General features: G+C 33.6%; 1 pseudogene; it reads left to right on the forward strand.

Moving 5' to 3' along the window:
• The first annotated feature begins 4,390 nt into the window (after window positions 1-4,390).
• LOC101515545 (cucumisin-like) lies at window positions 4,391-6,321 on the forward strand (annotated as a pseudogene).
• The last annotated feature ends 6,209 nt before the right edge of the window (window positions 6,322-12,530 follow it).

Below are 12,530 nucleotides of genomic sequence, written 5' to 3' on the forward strand. Positions count from 1 at the left end.
ATAAGACTCCAAAATATTATTAACTTTGGCTTAAAAGCCTCCGAGCCAAACTCCAAAATATACTAAAAATACATAAAAGGTACTTTAAAATTATGGGTCTTACATCGACTGTCACGTATATGTGTCTCGGGTTGAGTTGAGGGGATCTATGAGGACAGGGTCAATTTGAATTGTCCGTCCACCGGGATGGTGGCATAGTATCAAGCCTCCTAACCAAGTACTTCAGAGTTAGAATGGTACCACATTGTGAAGTACAGTCTAAGCTCATGCATAGCATTGCATTTACTTGTGATTGTTTTGTGGTGATTGATGTGTTTCAAAAGTAATAATAATTACTCTTAGATGATTTGATGCATATTATAATGAGATGATTATCTTGCTTGAGAGAATTTGATGTTATAATATGATACTATTTACTTAAACATTTTGATATATCGTAATGTGATTATGATACGGTCTATTATGATTGTTCCGTGTTATTCTTACTTATATTATATTATTAACATGATTTTGAAACTCACCTCATTCGTTGTTTGTGTTTGACTGGTTTGGCCCTGCGTTTGCGAAATCGTAGTTGTTACAGGTTAATAAGTCTTGAAGTTCAAGTTTGGGAGGAACTCCGCTCTGATAGGTGATACCGGGAATAAGGGTTGTAATTTGTATTTTACTTATTTATTTTGAAACGACTTTTGTATGAAAACCATATAAGTACTAGTAGGTTTTTAGAATTAAATCAAGTAATTATACTTAATTCAAGCTTATTGAGATTGAACTATGGAGTAAAGAAGTTAAAGTGTTCCTTTTGATTTTTTGAGAAACGTGATATCCTAAATTTAAAATTAAAGTTTTTATTTTCTTGGAAACATATTTTTATTTATCCGCTGCAAATTTTATAGAAATATCATATAAAATTATTATATATATTATTTTGGGGTTTAGGGTGTCACAGTCTTTAAGAGACTTGACGGGTCATGGGACTCATGTGCCATCAATAGCAGTCGACAACCCAGTTAGCCATGCAAACATGTTAGGCTTAGGACAAGGAACATCAAGAGGTGGGGCTTCCTCCGCAAGAATTGTCGTCTATAACGCATGTTGGTCATCTAAATGTGGCTCTACAAACATTCTTGCCGCTTTCGATGATGCAATTGCAGACGGGGTTGACATAATATCTGTCTCAATTGCTGGAATAAAATACCATCAACATGACCATTTTAGAGATGTACTATCCATTGGAGCATTTCATGCAATGCATAATGGAGTGCTAACGGTACTTGCGGCAGGAAACAAAGGTCCAAACCATGCATCCTTGCAGAATGTTTCACCTTGGTCAATTGTTTTGGCTGTTGGGACTATAAACAGAAAATTTGTCACACGAGTCAAATTAGGAAACAACATCACTTATGAGGTAAATACATAATTTTATCTTCTCTAACTTCAAAATATAAAGTTACACAGTAGCCTCATTTCTTGAATGCAAGCTAAGCTAATTTGGTTTGTAAGTTGATAATATGAAATTTTGGATGCTTAATTATAAATTATCTTTTTATACATGATAATTACGTAAGTAGTAATGTGTATATCTTGGTTTAATGATAGGGTATCTCATTGAATATATTTGACCTTTTGGAAAAAATGTATCCTATTATCTATGCTGGAGATGTCCAAAATAAGGAAGTAGAGTTCAAGAGACGGCAATCCAGGTATATAGCTGTGATCGTGATATTATTGAAGTTAACAAATGATGTAAACCTTTAACAAGCAACCCCAAGTGGCAATACTATGGTCACAAAAGATGCCACCACAAGCATCAATACAAGGGGAGTCTTTTGTCGCCTAATATGTATTCACTTTAATCTAGTAAGCGCCCTAAGGCCGCCAAATTACTAATTTGATGGAATGCATAGAACCAGATTAACCATGTATAGAGAATTTCTTTATGATAATTAATTCTTGGATATCTATGACACGACCCTCGAAGAAAGTTGGCCAAAGAGAGAGACACATGCACAAATTAATGAAATAACATGCTCCAACCTGACAACCTTGTTGGCAAACCACGAGTTATTGTGACATCACCAAATTGCGCAAATCGAATGGACCACCACAGATAGAATGATGTCTTTAACAAGAGAACTCCACAGTTTATTACATATAAGAAGGACTTCTCTTATAGAAGATGGATATATATGAAAATCAAGGTAACACAAAGCCATCACCAAATTTGTTTAGCAAAGAAACAATCAAAGAAAATATGCACAGTGGTTTTAGAGCAAGAGCCACAAAGACTGCATATAGAAACAATTTGATGGCCACACTTCCTAAGATTTTCATCACAATCATGCTACCATCACCAAAATTCCAACAAACATTATCCATCACAAACGGTATATGCTCTCTTAATCCAGATCAAAGTGAAGATCAAATATGATAAGTAGGTTTAAAAGTACTCTTGATTCGACCTTTAAGCAATATGACATATGTTTATCAGTAGAGACCATCTCCCAACATAACTTGAACATCAAAGTTTTATTAAGGGATTTTATAGACCACAATCCAAGTCCACCCGCTTCCACATGGCTCCAGACTTTGTGCGAAACCACAATGAAAAGTTTACGAGTATGGATAATTTTAGACCATATGAAATTTCTATTCCACTAATCGAGAGTATTCAAAAGAGCCTTAAGCCAAGAATAAACTTGCAACGAGTAGATTAACATTCCATAAATAACACTATGATTCCTTATAGCTAATAGATGTCAACTGGTTATATGATTCTAAATTACTTTCGCGATTATGGTTACGCTGCAAACCGTGATATTGCAGCAAAATATAGACACATGCCTCTGCAAATTCGCAACTGCAATTATAATGTCATTGCAGAGTCCTCTAAAACTTTTTATATTGCAGCCACAATTTAAAATTATTTGGAAGTGTTCAATTATGGGATTGAGATTGAAATTAGCTTCTATGACTTACTTGAAACCATGAGTGTGGAGAATCTTTTTGTTGCCAGTGTTAGGAGATTTCTTTTCATCTATAACATACAAGTCTTCTCCATATGGTGTCATTTGAACACCCAATTTCCTTGATGCAGCAACAATTACTTGACAGAATCTGGAAAGAGGATTGCCCCCAGGTTTAAAGTGTCTATATCTTGGAGTTCCAACAAGAAACAGTACAAGAGCAGCAAATGCAGATCCAGCAGAAGCCCAAAACCCAAGAGCCCATAATCCATCATCTTCAAAATAGCCCAAAATGGTGTTTGAGAAAAGTGAACCAAGGTTCAAAGCCAAGTAAAAGTAGCTAAAAAAAAGCCACTTTTGAGTAACTCTCCTTTGAGTGATCTTCAAAATTGCTTTAGGGATTGGAGGGTATCAACCAAACATTGCAACATTTGGTTCTGACCAATTTGGAGGGTATCACTCAAATGAGCATCATATAATCATATAATCATATAACCTTTAGAGCTGGTACTGTTGGTGTTTTGACACAAGGTCACACTTTTACTGATAGTGCCCTTCCTTAATAATTATGTCATTTATATATGTTTCCAATGTACCCGTTTTATTCCTATTTTTTATTTCTCTATTATTTTTGTTTAATTTTTCTTTTTCTTCTCTCACTTTGTCTCTCGTCTCTCGTACATTCATTATCATATGTTTGTTTTGGATTTGATATAAATAATTTTGAAAAAATAGACTGTTGAAAAAATAGAGGTAAAAAATTAGTAATGATATTTTAAAATTGAATTTTGAGGAATAATTTATATTTGAATGGTAATGTAAATTACTTATGAAAATCTGTCTTTAGACATATTAATTTTCTAAATTTAAATGAAAGCATCCCCATGATCTGTTTTGTGGTAGACTGTATGCGATTTATAATTGTTGGAACCAATTGCTAACTTTCAAATAATACACAATTTGGCTAATACTGCCTGCCTTTTCATGAAAATTCTTTTGTTGTCTTCCTTGATTAATGGTGTATTCAAACAAATAATTACATATAATTTAATATACAAATTTATGCAAAGCAATATGCAGACATATATTATTAACACTTTAATTGTATATATGGTAATTAATATGTATGTTAATAACACGCAATATTAACTAACTTGTTTTTGTGTCATTAATTACTAGTTTGAAAATGGCGTCTCATGGTGTTTTGCTTCTCCTCCTTACTTTGACTTCACTTGTGCTGAGATGTTACTCAACTTCTCCAAATTACCTGAAGGAAAATACACTTATATTCTTTTTATTAAATTATCTTGGTTAATGTGTTTAGCGGCTTAATTACTTTGTGGCTAGAATAAGTACATTTTTCTTGTTTATGGTAAATATGTTTTATTCTAATGTAGACTTACATTATCTCCACCTGCCATAACATGAATGATGAAACTTATTTGCTATTCATGTATCAAAAGATGCTACAAGAAGTTGCAGAGAGGTTATATTTCATCAATTTTTTCATCAAATACTTTTTTTAGTACTTTTCGTATAAAGAAACTGAAAAGTAATGGTAAACTATTTAAATACTCAGCAATTCAACAACAAAGTCTATACTTCATCATTACAAACGCAACTTCAACGACTTTATGGCAAAACTAACAAATAAAGAAGCCGACATAATGGCCGGTATATGTAGACAATAGTTTTTTCTATTGAAAATTATCTATTCTTTCTACATGTATAATTGTATATTTGTTGACCATAAAAATTGGTAACTTATGACTTGATGGGGTGGTGTCCGTCTTTCCCGAGGAGAAGCATAAAATCCTTACCACAAAATCTTGGGATTTTATAGGCTTTCCTCAACGTGTAGAGACAGAACACTCTGAATCTGATATCGTCATTGGAGTGATTGATTCTAGAATCTAGCCAGAATCTCCTAGTTTCGATGATAAAGGATTTAGTCCACCACCAAGCAAATGGAAAGGATATTGCCCAAGTTTTAATTTTACCTACAACAAGTAATATGTTATACTTTAACTCATGTTAAAATTTTCAATTTACTAAGTGAAAAAGAGTACTATTATACTAACAATGGTTGATATATGTTGTTGTAGGAAATTTGTCGGAGCAAGGTATTATTTGATTGATGAAGCCTTGAATGATACTGACCTAGTATTGTCTTTAAGAGACTTGACGGGTCATGGGACTCATGTGCCATCAATAGCAGTCGACAACCCAGTTAGCCATGCAAACATGTTAGGCTTAGGACAAGGAACATCAAGAGGTGGGCTTCCTCCGCAAGAATTGTCGTCTATAAGGCATGTTGGTCATCTAAATGTGGCTCTACAAACATTCTTGCCGCTTTCGATGATGCAATTGCAGACGGGGTTGACATAATATCTGTCTCAATTGCTGGAATAAAATACCATCAACATGACCATTTTAGAGATGTACTATCCATTGGAGCATTTCATGCAATGCATAATGGAGTGCTAACGGTACTTGCGGCAGGAAACAAAGGTCCAAACCATGCATCCTTGCAGAATGTTTCACCTTGGTCAATTGTTTTGGCTGTTGGGACTATAAACAGAAAATTTGTCACACGAGTCAAATTAGGAAACAACATCACTTATGAGGTAAATACATAATTTTATCTTCTCTAACTTCAAAATATAAAGTTACACAGTAGCCTCATTTCTTGAATGCAAGCTAAGCTAATTTGGTTTGTAAGTTGATAATATGAAATTTTGGATGCTTAATTATAAATTATCTTTTTATACATGATAATTACATAAGTAATAATGTGTATATCTTGGTTTAATGATAGGGTATCTCACTGAATATATTTGACCTTTTGGGAAAAATGTATCCTATTATCTATGCTGGAGATGTCCAAAATAAGGAAGCAGAGTTCAAGAGACGGCATTCCAGGTATATAGCTGTGATCGTGATATTATTGAAGTTAACAAATGATGTAAACCTTTGACAATATGAACAAACATTAAAGGGAAAATATATGTAAGGAGTCTCTATAAAATTATTATCATTCAACTTTTGTCACATAAAAATTTAAATTAAATAAAATATATATATATATATATATATATATATATATATATATTAAAATTAGAAGTTGTACTTTTCTAACAACATATTGGACCCAATTATAATACAATCATGTGTGCTCTGGAAAGAGTATTTGATAATAGAGGAAAATTTAAAATGTATATAATTTGCTAATGGAAGTATTCCATGCAGGTTTTGTCCAACCAATTCCTTGGATGAGAAGTTGGTGAAGGGCAAAATTGTGCTGTGTGAAGGTAACATCGGTGGTCCAGAGAGACTGCATATAGAAACAATTTGATGGCCACACTTCCTAAGATTTTCATCACAAAGGAGTTTATCATGGAGAAGATGCCATAGTAGGATGGATTTAGAAGGAGGAATTGGTTTGCTCCAAATCTGCTTGTAATGCGGAAGTCACACTTTTACTGATAGTGCCCTTCCTTTTGCCTTGCCTGGATGTTACCTTTAATCCAAGGTAAAAACTATCACATCATACATGGTTATTTGCTGCTATTCGTTCAGCTCTAATGATCACCAGTAAAAACTTAATAATATTACACAAGTATTAATATATCAATATATAAAGAAAATTAAACTTAACACATGTTTATTTTTATTAATTAATATTTAAAAAAAATGTTGTTTTTTAAAGTTGTTTGTCTTTTAACTAAATTATTCATTAATTAAAAATCACTAGTTATTTATTAACTTTGTTATATTGTTGAAATAAAAATATAAAAAATAAACATTTTTGGCTTGAATTAATTGGTTCTGCATTGTTATGGTACATTTTTTATCTGTTATTGTTATGTATTCTAAATATCACAAGTTATTATTAAATTATCTTAGCGAATATTTGAGTAAATCTTGTTCATATTTTTTTTTTTTGAAGAGGTAAAATAAACCTTCGTTAATTATGTAATTCAACAGCACAACATGTGCAGAGGACAAGAATTATAATAATACAGTTCCAAATCACAATCATACTCACTAAACAAAAGAGCATGCTACCACTGCTTTACTTTTCTTTATTTTGATAGCTTTATTTTCATTTGTTAATTTTGAACCATTGGCTTGGATATATGCATAGCTTAACATGTCACTAACAGTAAGTCTTGAATTTATCTGATCACAATTTTAGTTATAAAATTATTTACTCTTATATAATTCCCTCATTTATTTTTTCAATTTACCTGTTATATTTCCTATTTTCTATCTCTTTATTTTTGCTTAATTTTTCTTTTATTTTTTTACTCTCTCTCTCATCTCTCACATTTTATCATTTGTTTGCTTTAGATTTGATATAAATAATTTTAGATATCAAATCAAATACAACAGTTGTATTTATAATTTTATTTTACATAGTTTTATTTGTAATAGATGTATGAATTATAGATAAGGAAATTGACACTAAAGTGTTAGTCACATCACAAAAGAATAACTTAAGTGCAGCTTAAAGAAGACATTAATTAAATTTAATTATGAAAATATGTGCATTTAGAATAGAATAATTGTGGAACCTGGTAGATATTTTGTTTTCATGGTATTAGTGTGAAAAACAACATCTTGAAGTAGCAATGTCGATTTACAAGGAAGTGGGTTTGAATTGTAAATATATCTTTTAAAAAATTCCTGAAATAAACTCAAGTTTTAACTCAAGAATGATCTCGGTTAAGAAAACAGAAAACGGAGAACGTTCTTGGTTTTTATTATAAAACGAAGAACGTTCTTGGTTAGCTTACAAAACAGAAAATCAGTTTGTGTTTTATCTTAGTTAATCAATCAAGCTTAATAAATAAAGAGATAAGATAGAGAATACCACACAAAGATATATCCAGTCCTCATACTGTGAGTTTTTCCAGTAATTGTTTAAAACAAAGAACCTTCTTGATTTTACAGCACCTAGTTCAGATCAACTTTGATCTATTTTAATCTCTATTACTTTCCACCCATAAAGTAAATGCAACACCTATCTAACTTTGATAGGATTTAATACAATCTAAACAAACTATAATATAACTCTTATAGTTTGAGTTTTTACAATAAGGTTGTTTTTTGATAGAATCTGAGATTTCTCAACTCTTGTTTGAGATTCGATTCTTTACAAAGAAATCAATAGTAATCACGCAATCTGACGTTGGAATTTAGAACTCCTTCTTTGTGAAAATTGAGAACTTCAAGTATGGGAATGTGAATGATTATGGGAATTGACAACACTTGAATTTCTTGTTTTATTTCTGGATATTGGCCTTCCTTTTATAGGCGTTTAGAAGCAATTAATAAGGGTCAAAAAGAGCTGTTGGTGGTGCCCTATTACTTTTGACCAAAACCAATATATGAGAATAAAAATAATCCAACCTTTGAATAAGTTAAAATTGATTTGAGTGAGTCTGTTACAGCCTTGCTTAATCAGTTTTGTCTTCTAGTTTAAGAGCCTTTAAAGCTTCTCACTTAATCTTTGATGTTACATCTTCGATATGGAGCCTTGAATCTAGCAAAAATAGTTTGAACAAAGATTATAAGCCATTGCAGAAGTAAACAGAGTACTGCTGTAATTCTTCAGAAAAAAGAGATTGATTATCAATCTTGATCTGTCAATTTGATCTTTCTGGAGATTTGATGATCAATCTGGAGTTCCTGTTTTGATCTTTCTAGATGTCTTTGTAATGTCTTATCATATATCAAGGTTGATTGAACTTTCTTGACAATTTGATTTAAGTGGTTTAAAACTGTTTCAACCGGTCTGTTTTGAGTCCTTTTATTTTAATGATTTGAGAACCTTCTTGTACTGGGATAAATCCTATTTGTGCTTTGTCATGTACTGATGATATTGGTATAAAATTCAGAAGCAGGGGCTTTGTTAAACTGGTGGAGATTGATTGGTCAAGATGTTGTGACAATCAATCTTGAATCTAGAGATCGTTCTCCATTTTATCCAAAATGATCTTGTTTCAGTTTTGAGTTGTTTTTCTTTGCTTTATTTGATTTTGTTCTTTAATTAAATTCACTCAAAAGCACAAGTTAAATTAACATAACATTTTAGAATCATAATTAACTACCTTAATTAACCTTTGTTTATTTTCATCAAAACTTTAAATATAGAGTTTGTCTCAACAATCTCCCCCTTTTTGATAATGACAAATATGTTTATTTAGATTTTAATTCTGATTCTAATATCAAGTATTGAAGAGCTTAAAAGCTCCCCCTCAATTTATGCAGTAAGTACTTTGACAAAATTTTAAACACACATATGATGTAAACTGGTTTTCTTTAAATTTGAACAGAAGTACATAATATTATATAGCTTTGAAGCATATGCATAGAATCCTATATACAAAAAGATTCTAAACGAGATTAAAAACTAACTTAATTCTCCCCATTTGTCACACAAAAAGGCAGGAGGAAAAACAACTAAGATGCGAGAGACGGAGATGATCCTTCAGATGAGGAGGATTTTCCTGGGTTAGGAACTTGTGGAGGAGGAACAGGAAGAAGTGGATGTGGTGCGATTCCCAGCTTGGGAGCGAGTTGTTCTATGAACCAAGTTCTCAACAGATTAGTCTTCTGATCTTGTTGAAGTTGTCGTGCCATTATGGCCTGAAGAGCAGCCCTAATATCAGAGTTTGAAGGTTCAACCATGCGAGGAGGAGTATGAATGTGAGTAGTTGGTTGAGAGGTGGCAGCAACAACAGTGTTGGACAAAATGACGGAACCGGAGATGGAAGGAACAGTTCCAAAGGAGGTAGCCAAGGACGGGAGGGGTCCAGATGGTGTGGGTGGCTTACCAGACGGGCCAACAGCTTCTGGAAAGTAAAAAAATTGGCTAATACCAAAAATGGAGGAATTTGTTTTTTGTGGAGAGTGAAGGATTTGAGAATATGAGAGGAAGTCAGTGGAGGATAAGGTGAATGGTTGAGGAAAAATAGAGAATGTTGATGAAGGTGGAATTTTGTCTGGAGAATGTTTTGGTTTCTATGGAGAATATTCTGGAGAACGTTCTCAGTTTGATGAGGAATGTTCTGAAGCAGTTTCTGGAACTGCATCTCCTGATGGATCAGATGATGAAGGTGAGAAGGGAATAGGGTTTGTGGCAGTCCTTCGTCGTGCAGACCGTTTTCTTTTCAATGATGTTGGAAAGGAAGATGTTGTTGTTGTGGGTTGAGCAGAAAGTGTTTTGCATATATGGGACAAATTCTTAGTGGAAAATTTGGAGAGTTTGATGAGTGATTTTTCAGACGAAAGGGAAACTCCAAAATGCCTAAAGACTTTAGTCAATATCATTCCATAAGGAACATTATTTTTCTTGTAATCTTTGGTAGCAGCACAAATCATGTGTTGGATGATCACATGAGGAAGGTTCAAACGCTTACAATTTAGGAGATGATAGATGAGTAGGGCGTCGTTGGTAGAGACATACTTGTGACTTCCACAGTGGGGAATGAGAGTATGTTGGCACATGTTGTTAAACACCTTTAGGAGAGGTTTGAGGTATGTTCAAAGGTAGCGGGTGGAGCCTTCTTGAAATTGATCAGAAAGGACTTCAGTCTCTTTTAGATTCAGAGTTGAATACCACTAGTTGCCAAACACAGATGGTCCTTCTGTTGGTAGTTGAAGAATAGAGGCCAAGATGTCTGGGGTTAGGCGGATCTCAATTCCCTTAATCATGGATATGATCAGGGATTTACCCAAAAATATTTTTGCATTGCAATAGAATGCTCGGACAACATTAGGGTAATAACACTCAGATGTTTGTAAGAATGAAGTCCAACCAAGAGCATCAGTGTGATGCTGGACATCATTACCATCAACAATGAGTTTGTTAAAGACAAAAACTCGATCGATTCCAATTGAGCGTTGAGCCCATTTATCTTTGAAAAGTTTGGAGTTTTTGGGGGAAATCAGAGGTAGTGTATTTGGTTTGGATTTTTTGGTAGGTGGAGATGGTTCAGATGTTTCAGAAGTTGATGGAGATGAACGTTCTGGTGTTGGAGAACGTTTGGTTTTTGTTGATGGGGGTGGTGTACCAAGTGGAGAAGTTTCTGGATTTGGAGAAGGTTCTGAAGGAGAGATTGGAGATGAAGAAGGTTCAGGAGAAGCTGTTTCATTGAGTCTTAGATTTTGTTTGGGTGCAAGCATTTTCTTTCTTTGGGGTTTTTTCAGTTTGTTTCTGGCTATAAACTGGGCAATGGTCATGGTGGTTTTAGTTTTCATGGTCTTTTTGGATGGAGTTGAAGGTTGAGATAATTTTGGGAGATAGGAAAAATTTTCTTCGATCAATCTCCTTTTTTGATTTGGAGGAGTTGATTGAGAGGGTTCGGATGAAAATGAAGATTTTGAAGGAGTGATGGGTTTGGGTTGTGCTTTTTCTTTAACGGCTGTGGGAGGAGGAATTTCAGACGAGTCATCAATCTCGGAATCGAAGATGATGAAGTAAAAGGGTTTTTCTGTTTTGGCTTTGGAAGTTCCAATGCCATATTGAACTCTCATGGAGCGTCTTTTTGGTATCATAGGTTTTCTTAGATGAGGAGGAACTTGAGCAATATTAGGAAAATGACATGTGTATAGTGGTGGAAGAACAGAGGATATGGGATTGGGATTGATAGGAAGATTGTTAGGGTTAGTTTCAGGGGATGATGAAAGGTAATTAGAAAACGAAGTATCAGAGGAAATGTGTGGAGGAGTTGGTCGTGGCGGTGGAGAAGGTGAGCGTTGAAATGAATCAGATGATGGGGATGATGAAGATGGTGAACAAGGATAATCATTATTTCCTGCAGATTGTTTTGTGTGTACCATGACTTGGGAGTTGAGAAGTCTGAGTGAGAGAGATTGGAGGAAGAAGATGAGAAGTTTAAAGATTTTGTTTGCTGTTTTTTAGGAAAAGAAGATGGAGTGGTTAAAGGATTTGTCAGAAATGTGAGAAGGACAATGATTATCTTGGGAAGGAGGAGAGAATTTTGGGGGCAGGAGTGTTGTGTCAGTTTCTCTTTTACAGGTAAAGAGACACATGCATTAAATGCCAATATTTCCTTTTTTGGTTTTAGAGGGAAAGTGATGACTCAGAGAAGAATGTTGGTTGACAGAACGAAGACTGATGCCTGAAAAAACGGAGATTGATAAACGTTCTCCTTTTTCTGCAGAAGCAGAATTTAACCAAAATTCTCTGGATTTTTCTTGATTTTCAGTTTTTCTTTGATTAAATTAAAACTATCTTCGACAAGAGGCTTTGTAAAGATGTCAACAAGTTGATTTTGAGTATCAACGAAGATTAATTCGATATCTTTCTTATTGACATGATCACGAATGAAATGATGTTTTATTTCAATATGTTTTGATCTAGAGTGTTGTATTGGATTTTTAGACAAATTTATAGCACTTGTATTATCACAATAAATTGGAATACTGGAATAACTTACTGAGTAGTTTTGGAGTTGATTTTTAATCCATAGAACTTGTGAACAACAGTTTGCTGCTGAAACATATTCAACCTCAGTTGTTGATAAGGCTATA

This window comes from Cicer arietinum, chromosome 2 (genome assembly GCF_000331145.2).
Source record: "Cicer arietinum cultivar CDC Frontier isolate Library 1 chromosome 2, Cicar.CDCFrontier_v2.0, whole genome shotgun sequence".
Taxonomy (NCBI): Eukaryota; Viridiplantae; Streptophyta; class Magnoliopsida; order Fabales; family Fabaceae; genus Cicer; species Cicer arietinum.